Source organism: Sinocyclocheilus anshuiensis, unplaced genomic scaffold (genome assembly GCF_001515605.1).
Source record: "Sinocyclocheilus anshuiensis isolate Anshui unplaced genomic scaffold, SAMN03320099.WGS_v1.1 scaffold916, whole genome shotgun sequence".
In the NCBI taxonomy this organism is placed as follows: Eukaryota; Metazoa; Chordata; class Actinopteri; order Cypriniformes; family Cyprinidae; genus Sinocyclocheilus; species Sinocyclocheilus anshuiensis.
This window is the reverse complement of record NW_015548264.1, coordinates 221,907-232,745: the sequence shown is the minus strand read 5'-3', so window position 1 is coordinate 232,745 and position 10,839 is coordinate 221,907.

Here is a 10,839-nt window from a genome sequence, read left to right as displayed (position 1 = left end):
CGCCTGACATTCGCCGATCTGAAACCTCATGAACCATGTCCTCTCAGGTGATAAGAATGATGGGGGGACGTCATAAGTGCTTCCATCCTCTCTCCTATCACATAATCCCCTCTCCCTCTGTTTGCTTTCACACCAATATCAAAGCCCGCCAAATATTTTTCCTCAAGTTCCTCTCATTCTTTATTCCTCCTGGAAGAACCAACGTTTACATTCTGGAGATGTTTTCACTGGTGAAAGGAAAGAAAAGCTGGGGAAAGTTTACCTGAGCTTAAATATGTAAGAGAGGTTGATGGATGGTGGCAACATGCCCACACAATCAGTCAGATAGTTGTGTAGGTATTGTCTGTATGGTTCGCTCCTCATATCCAAAGTCCTGATCTCTGTTGTTTTGACTGCTGATGATGTTCCTATAGGTGTAGATCGTACATGCTGTACTTTCTCACACAACCTTGTCTTCAGACACCTAATGACCCTAAAACACAGAAAGAGACGTGTGTGTGATTTAAAGCACCACATATACTGTGTTTATGTTTATGTCTTAAGTCGCTGGGGTATATTTGTAGCAATAGCCAAAAATACATTGTATGGGTCAAAATTATAGATTTTTCTTTTATGCCAAAAGTCATTAGGATATTAAGTAAAGATCATGTTCCATTAAGATATTTTGTAAATTTCCTACTGTAAATATATTAAAACAAAATTTTTGATTAGTAATATGCATTGCTAAGAACTTAATTTGGACAACTTTAAAGGCGATTTTCTCAGTATTTTGATTTTTTTGCACCCTCAGATTCCAGATTTTCAAATAGTTGTATCTCAGCCAAATATAGTCCCATCCTAACAAACCAGGGTCACATATAAGCACGTAATGTTACACACATATAATACACACACACAGGACTGAATATAGACTAAATGTGAACATGCATTTACAGATTTACAAAGAATAAAAATAAAAATAATAAAAACAGTGAAATACAAACTCAAAATATGACACAAATTGGCAATAATTATATATGTTAAATAACGCAAATTTTCTTTGTGTTTAATCCAATTTTATTAACCAATATCTTTGCTGCTGACATTGGATGATTCCATATTAATAAGCAAAAATGACTTTACACAGTTTACATTTGTTGAATTTTTTTTATTGTTCAATTTGCCAAAAATATAACTTTTCTATATTAAAAACAAACAAGAAAGCCCAGCCCAGTTGAGAAAAAGTAATGCAGAAGTAATGCAATGCATTAGCTATATTTTAGGAAGCACCAGAATATTGTAATTCATTACTTTTAAAAGTAACTTTCCCCCGTACTGATAACCAGCATATTTAAATTGTGCATGCTCATTTGTAAAGATTTATATTACATTTGCTGTCATCTAATACTCAATCATTTAGTAACTGATTGCTATTATGCACTATGCAACAGTCAATTTGCATGGTGTGATAACTAACTTTCTAATATTTTTGTATTTTATTTTTAATTTATTCAAACAGAATAGTATGAATTGCATTAAATGTAATTTATTTGTATCAAGAAAATAACTATAGATATTGACTGAATGTTACAGAATTGTAATATTGGTATATCCCTAATTTTGTGGTTAAATTCCAAGATATTAATCAACTGATTAATGAGAAGAATTTCTCTGTCTGAATATTTTCTTAATGCCTAATACACAACAAAATTGAAGATATCCTTCAAAATATGTGTAAAACACTTGTGAAAAACTAATATGGAAAATTTCTTATTTTTTTGCTCAATCTACTTAAAGTGTACATACATAAGCCTAGAAAAAGTATTTATTTCATGTGAAACAAATAAAAAAAATAAGAATTTAAAAGAGTACATTTTTTGCCCCATTCATTTCTTGAGAGGTTTAATTTGAATGTGATTGAGTATAGGATTTAAGCAAGTGTGTTCTTTTAGAGATTGTTCAAGACTGAATCAAAGCCCTTGTTTGGCTCTATTAGATGAAATACTCCAAATACATTTTACACATTCCATCTGATGAAGACGTCTCATATTAAACAGATGACAGCTTGGTGAGTAAATCATCACACTGACTGAAGAAGACCTAGTAGACCTAAAATAAGTAGGTCTAGACAGACAAATACAGCCTGGAGAGAAATGAGCTGGCACTGTGTGTGGGAATGATAATCGGCACAAATAATTGTGCTAACATGCAATAAGTCTAATTTAGCTCTGAGCAGTGTGGAATATATTGAGCATCAAATCAGCACCTCAAATTATAGACAAAAGCTACAAACAAAGGGCAAATCTTCGTAGCCTGATTAACATTTAAAGGAATAGTTCACTTAAAAAAAACATTTAATTTGCTGAAAATTTACTCACCATCAGGCCGTCCAAGATGAAGATTAGATTGTTGTCGGAAAAAAAAAATATTTTAAAGCATAGCATTACATCACTTGCTCACCAATGGATCCTCTGCAATGAATGGGGGCCATCAGAACGAGAGTCCAAACAGCTGATAAAAACATCACAATAATTCACAAGCAATCAATATGACTCCAGTCCATCAATTAACATCTTGTCAAGTGAGAAGCTCAGTGTTTGTAAGATAACATCCATCATTAAGATTCATAATTATTCATAATACTGCGTTCTCCGGTGAAAAAGCCATCTCGTCCTCGAATTAAGAGAGAAATATGCACAGATCAAGAACGGTTTACAAGCAAAAGCAATCCAAAACAGTTCTAAACAAATATGTTGGTGAATTTTGATGTGAAGCAAAATGGCTTGATGTATTTGTTTCTTATAAACATTCAGATTTTCACTTCACAAGATGTTAATTAATTGATGGACTGGAGTTATTATGATGTTTTTATCAGCTGTTCTCATTCTGATGGCACCCATTCACTACAAGGATCCATTGGTGAGCAAGTGATGCAATCATAAAATTCTCCAAATCTGCTCTGATGAAAAAAAATTAACTTGTATATCTTGGCCTTGGATGGAGATTTTGAAGTTAATTTTAGCAAATTTTCATTTTGGGGTGAACTATTCTATATATATTTTGAGAGATATATTAGAAATATATGGTAATGTCAATATTTCAATGTAATGTCTATAAAAAGTGACTCATCTTCTTAAATTTGTCACTGTTCTGGACAATTTGAACTAGTCTAGACTACTAACCTCTGCATGAGGAACTCAGATTTGATCCGAGTTATTTTCCGAGACCAATTATTTTCACTCAAAGGCATTAGATGATAACAATCTCCTCCTGTTTAACCATAGAACTGAAATAGAATAGAACAGTGCTATGGAAGAATGGAGGTCCATTCATGTCTACACTCCTAATGAAGTTGCATACTGAGACTGAGCGATGTAAGGAAGAATGTAATAGAAAGGAAATAGTTTGTCCTCGCGTTCCTGGTCCCCAGCACAACTCTCTCTCTCAGTCTCTCATAGCACGAAGGAAGACTTATACTGCCAAAACAAGCAACCATGAAAGGAATATCTCACTCAGTGTCCCTGTCCGAACTCTTTCATACTACACCCTTCTTTTCCCTTTTTTGTTTTCTTCAGCAGTCTTGGATTTGCAAACATCTCATTGGTGTGTTCCGATCCATGCCATGCCTAATGGATATTTCAGCTCTGTATCGGCCAAAGACAACAGCGGGCCGACATTCTTAGAACTTGACATCAAAGATGCAAACAATCATATAGTACAGAGTCCACATATGGATACGGAACCCTACCAGGAGCAAAGGCCTCTGAATTCCAAACAGGTCTGAGGACACGTAGAGGGGGGTGGAATTCCAAGACGTTTAAAGATAGCTCAGGATGTCTGGGAGTTGACTTAAGATTCCCAAGCCAATATATTGCCCCGCAGCGATCAGAGAGAACACACATTCCAGACATTCCTCTGTGACCAATCAGTAGGTCAGTCTAACGACCTAGTGCCTGAACTCATCGAGATGCATCAGGGGATGAAGAGCACGACTCTTAAAGAATCTGACTCTACAGCCTCTTCACTTCTTAATCTGCCTCTACAGATTCTAATCAAAGGTGCTTTGCTTCTGCATGACTGGCTGCATCACAGAAAGTGGTGTGTCTACACTGCAAAAAATGTACTTTATTTTTTTTTGTCTTGTTTTATAGTACAAATATCTAAACATTCTTGGATCTAGATATATTTACTTGAGAATCAAAATGACATAAGATAGACTTAAAACTTGTTTTCTGAAAAAAAAAATCTAAAACAAGGAAAAATGTATGCCAATGAGGTAAGAAAAAATATCTTAATTCAAAGGGATGACCAGATTATTTTTCTTTCCCCATTCCCACATTTTTTGTTTGTTTGTTTTTGTTTTGTTTCAGCAAAAACTAACAAAAAATGTTTTTAGAAAACATGTCTTTATATCTTAATTCATTTTGCTTCTCAAGTAAATATATCTAGATGCAAGAATGTTTTGACATTTGAACTAGAAAACAAGACAAAAATACTAAGAAAAAAATTTAAAAGTTTGAGGTCAGTAAGTTTATTTATTTCTATTTATTTATTTATTTATTTTAGAGCAAGAAATAATACTTATATTCAGGAAGAATGCATTAAATTGATCAAAGACTTTTACATTGTTAGCTATTTTATCTATTTCAAATAAATGCTGTTATTTTTCCTCAGAGAATGAAAAAAAGCATAACAACTGTCTTCAACATTGATAACAGGAAATGTTTCTGGAGCAAATTAGACTGATTTCTGAAGGATCTGGAAACTGGAGTAATGGCTGCTGAAATTTCAACTTTGCCATCACAAGAATAAATATATTTTTTTAATACATAAATATAGAAAACTCTTTTTTTATTGTAATGATATTTCATAACACAAGTGTTATACTGTATTTTTAATCAAAGAAATGCAGCCTCGGGATAGGAGAGTATTTCCAAAACATCAATTAAAAAAAATTTAAAAAAAATTACAACTTACCGACCTCAAACTTTGGAATGGTATATAACTATAACACTTTGTACTTTTTTCTTATATCCCTTATTTATTTAAAACAACACTGACATTGTCAGCTCTAAAAAACAATCTAAAACTAGAATAAAAACTAAAAAAGAAATTTAAAAAAAGTCTAGGAAAAAAACTAGGACTTTCAGATATTTTTACTGTAAAGCGAGTGAAAGCAAAAGTCTTTTTGCAACACATCCAAAGCAGGTAAACAGAAAAAGAGATCTGATTCTGGACATTCACAATGTTCTACAGTACAGTGGAAATTATGTTTATTTTCTGGCTTTCAATGCAGATTTAATCTAGAATTGCTAGGTTTTTGCACAATACCCTAGGAATGAACCTTTATGTAATGTTATACACATTATGTAACTAACTTAAACAGTTTCAAACAGCAGTATGCCACATTGTTGTCACATGGTGTCATTATTTTGCATCAGTAGGAATTTAGATATGTTTCCAGTTTACATCTTTGAAACAAAACTGTCATGTTTCTGTTTTCAATTTGTGTAAAAATGCTACATTCAGGCCTAGTCAGACACACTTACACTAAATGAAGGTCTGATGTTACCTGTGCAGGTCTCCTGTAAGATGCAAGACTAGAAAGTATGTGATTAGCATCAAAACAACTAAGAGTGCAGCTATTGAACCACAGCGTTAATCAGGCCATCAGGTGATCTGAATTAAGCAACCGATTACTGGTTCAAACATTCTCAATCAGAATCCAACTTTTCCCACTTTCCACCAATCAGGAAGGATATGAGTGCAATCATGAGAACCTGACTGATTATGTTATGCTAGCGGGGAATGGAAAACAAATAATCCCTGCTGTTTTCACGTCTGCACATTCATCTCCGGTTTCTTTATCGGTATTTCTTTATCACTTTATCTCCTGACCATCATGCCTGCATAACCGCAATTCCACTAAGAGGGCGAAAGTCAAAACATTGGAATGTGGTTGCTCTAAATGTGCTATTTTTATTCGGCTGTTATGCTTACACTTCCCCAGTCTGTGCCCACTGAGTTGGCCATTAAAGGAAAAGCTAAATAGATGTTTTGCACACAAACTCACAGGCAGGTCAGAGTCCATCGATGCCTGCCAACTCTGCCAGACCATCACATAGAATCTGGCCAAATGGGCGCATACAATTTCACGTTAACATAAATACTTGTAGTTTAAAGGGAACTCATGAGGTTTTTTTCCACTATCAATGCACTCTGTTTGTTTGGAGTATTGGGTAATTATATAACAAGTGTTGATAACAGGTTTATACGCTGAATGGCAAAATATTGGAAACAGCATGAGCACATGCATAATTTGTTATTGCACAGCATTAATGAGGTTTCAGGGCTACAACAAAAGGAATATTTTGATAAGGAAAACAGCAAACATGATGAGCCTCAAAACAAGACAATCTTAGTGTAAGAGTACATTTACTCATTTTGAATTCCGGTGAAATACTTTTTTTAATGTATTATTAATGGTGTTTACTTCTGTGGAACAGAAAAAATATGATTTTTTTTAATAGTTCTGAACTGTGTTCCCCCCACACACACACACACACACACACACATAACAAAAAACAAACAAAACAAAGCAACATGAGGCAAAACAATAAATGAAACATGAAACAAAATCACATAAAACAGGTTTGTTATGTACTACGAATGGTATTAATAGCAACATGCCAAACAAACTCTAAAACTTTTAGCGACAACTTCGCAAACAAGGGATAGTTCACACAAAAAATTTAATTCTGTCACTACACTCATGTTGTTTCAAACCTGTCTATCCATGACCATTTTTTTCCTTCTGTGGAACACAAGAAAATATGATACTTTGAATAGCTGTGAATTGGACAAAAGGACCAAAAACAAAATACAAATACAAATACAAAAAGCAAAAACATGAAACGCAAAGAATTGAAACAAAACAAAACCAAAAAAAAAAAAAACTGGCATGAAAACAAAACACAAAAATACTTTGAATAGTTTTCAATGGACAAAATGGACAAAACCAAAACACAAAACAACATGAAACAAAAACAAAAACATAAAATGCAAAGAAACAAAGCCAACAAAAACAAAACAACAGCATTAAATTAAACACAACAAGGCACAACAACAACAAAACAGTATGAAACAAAACAAAAAGAAGTTAAACAAAACAAAACTAATAAAAGAAAGGGAAAAAAAAAACAGCGGAGGCATTTTTTCAGTACATCTTGTTTTGTATTCCACAGAAGAAAGCATGTCATGTAGGCTATATTTGAAAAGAGATTTAAGCGTGAGTAAAGGATGAAAGAATTTGCATTTTACATTTACATTTACATTTAGTCATTTTGCAGACGCTTTGAATGTTCTGGAAAGTGATTTTGAGCCTCTCTGTGATGGTACCACGAGGCGTCGCTCACTAGCGGATCTCAGCCTTCTGGAGGGGATGTAGATTCGTAGTAGTGAGTGGAAGTAGGTGGGTGCTGAGCCTGTGGCTGTTCTATATGCAAGCATCAATGTCTTGAACTTGATTCGAGCCGCAACCGGTAGCCAGTGCAAGGAGATAAAGAGAGGTGTAATTTGTGCATTTGTGTGTGTACTATCCCTTTAAGAAAGACTATATTTGGGTTACAGTGTCTCTGTATGGCTTAATGGGGCATGAAAAGCCTACTGTCAGTGACAAACTGTTGAAAGTTTCAGTCAGATCTGAGATTAGAGTTATGAGCATCAGTCTGGGTTAACATTTAGACAAGCATCATGCTGTATGTTCACATGTTGAGAGGCCATTTACATTGTTTCGCTGCTGATAAGAGGTTATTGCTCTGTAAAGCAACACATGCCATTCAAGACAGCAAGCAGTTTACCTAATGGTGTCATGTGATTTGTCACGTGAAGGCAGACATAGTTGGGTCATGCTGAGAGGTTTATGAACTAACATTCAAATGACAGGAACAAAGAAACCAGCAAATCTGTTTTCTCTGAAAAGAAATGGCATCAACTTTGAAAGAGGCCTGAATTAGGCTACCTCATAGTAAACAAGAAAAGAGAACTTGACTTTGAGAATCTATATCAAGTATTATTACACATCAACATAATAAATCATTGGGTCTAATATTAGTAAAACAGGGGAGCCTTGCTTGGAGATCACATTTTTCAGCAAAGTTTGCACAATTAGGTCATCAAAAATACACAACTGCCCTCTATTGGCAGCCTGGTGTTTATGCAAGATAGTCAAGGGACATTTGATGAAATGCAGAACCCACGAGGTCCCATTTCTAACAAAATAATTTATTATGAAAACAGACGTTTTAAGAGAAGGGTGCAGAGAGGGGAGTGTTTGTTTTAGTTAGTAATGAGCTGAAATGTTCTTGGACCTAGAGCAGTTTGCCACCTGGTCTTGATAATAAAGAATGATTGTGTGGAGAGTAGAAAGAGAGAAGGTGAAAGGGACGAATATGTGTGTGTACAGTATGCATGAATTTGAACATTTGCATGCAAACAGCCAAGAAAAATTCCTCTTCCACATGCATTTCCTTCATGTTAATATATACAACACCTGGTGGTTGTTGGACACGTTTCTGAGAAACGTGTCAATGTGAGTTTGGACTTTGTCTGTTTGTTGTTGTGTTTAAAGGGATAGTTCACCTAAAAATGAAAAATCTGTAATTATTTACTCATGTTGTTCCAACCCTTTATGACTTTCTTTCTATGGCAGTGTTTAGTATACTTATAATTTACATATTACTATACTTATTATGTGTGTGTTTTATTTTTAGATTATACATTGTATATTATTAATTACATTTACATTTTAATTTTAGTTTACATTTTGGTGATTTTTATAGGTTTTTATCATTTTTTATATTTCTATACAGCTTTAATTTATTTTTATTTTATATTTAATATTTTTAGTACTTTAACAAAAAATTGATTATTATAGTTAGCTGCCAACAATTAATTTTTTACAGTTTTTTTACTTTATTTTTTAAAATCTATAATTTATATTTTATTTAGTTTTTAATAGTTTTATTTTTAGTAGTTTTTAACAGTGTTAAACAACATTTGACCCCTTAGACTTGCAGTGGACAAAAAAATCAATCAATCAATCAATCAAATGAATAAAATCTCTTTTTCTCAGAATAAACAGAAGAATGAAAGTCATGTGGGTTCACAATGACATGAATGAAAAAACAACACAATTTACATTTTTAGATGAGCTATCCCTTTATTAGTTGCCATGAAGTGCAGGCTGTTCACTTAGTATGCATGTAGCTACTAGACTTGTTCTATTTTAGTATCAACTGTGCATAGACATGTGTGAGAAATATTTTGTCTGTCTTCCCTTTCCATCCTCAAAAACACTGCATCACACTCAAAAGTATTGCAACTAATACCACACGGTATTTTAAATAGCTGTAATCACTTCCAGGTATTCAAACACGTGCATTCATACTTGCAAAAAGCTTTGCCAAAGCTACACACTTGAACTCCAACAGGATTCCAAAACAACCATGGTTGTACAAACAGCTCTCCCTTTAATTTTCAAGTACACAACAGCAACATCATCCCAAAGCCTCACATGAGGGACTGATACGATCTCGATCCCGTGTCTGAGAGGAGAACTCAAGGTCACATTCAAGGTTTTCCCCTCATTAGAGCCAGTGAAGTGCTTCATTCAAAGCATCCGTGTCCTGCTGAGACTGAGCCCGACTGGACTTTAATTGGGTCTGTGTTTAGGTTTAATGAACTATGAGCTTCTGGCCCTCCCACACACACAATTCATGGTCAGACTTGCGTCAAAGGCCAGCCTGGAACAGTCGTGACGGGGCTTGTTCGGGCCCTGGGATCAGAATACACGTGCTGGAGAAATATCATGTAGGTTTAGCTGAAGCTATTGCAAAATATGAGACAAATAGTTTCAACTGTAAAATCTGAGTCACATTTAACATTGATTTAAATAGCTGATATACACACCTTCTATAAGCAATGAGTAATAAAATATTCAGCTGGAAATCTCCATAGACTTATAGTGCACCATATCATTCAAGATTAATCGCTTGTTGTATTTAAGGTCACTTTGGATAAAAACGCCTGCTAAATGAATATAAAAGCAAAAATCTACAGACCAGAATATATGAGAGGTGCATGTCATACATGTATAATTATATATTAACTTTATATAATTTTAAATTATTATATGTGAAATTTATATTTAATAAATTAAATAATTTCTATAATATTATTTAGAATTTTATATCTGTCTATACACAAACATACACTTAATGGACAAAATAATGCCAAGTTATGTCATGAAACTCTAGATGGCGCAGGCTGATGGGTCGTTAACGCAAATTGATGATATTCACAGCGTTGAACTACTTGGCACAAGCTGATTGGCTCATGTTGCATACACAGCCAATAGGCGTGCTGCTTTACATTTAAATGGCTGGTCATTCACTAGAGCAGTTTGCAGCAGTTCCTCTGAAACCCTCCACTTCCCCAGCACCACCTGTATAGATCTGCTATGGGTTATTATATATGCTATTTTTGCAGCAGCAATGTGTCTTAAATACTCACAGCACTGTATCGGCATATGTATTGGCAGTAGCAAATTCCTGTACTTACTTTGCATTGCAGCAGCAATAATCTACAACAACAGCAATAGCCAACAACAGCAGGCAATTCAGCAGTGTAGCAGATCTGTTCCGCCAAAGACCAAATACATTAGCATTGTCATATCCATTACCATGCTAGAATCTTCAGAGAGTTGTCATGATAGAACTGGGAAACTCCTCTTAATTATTGAATTCATGCGTTTCAACTAGGGATGCAACGATACCACTTTTTCCAGTACTCGCCCGATAC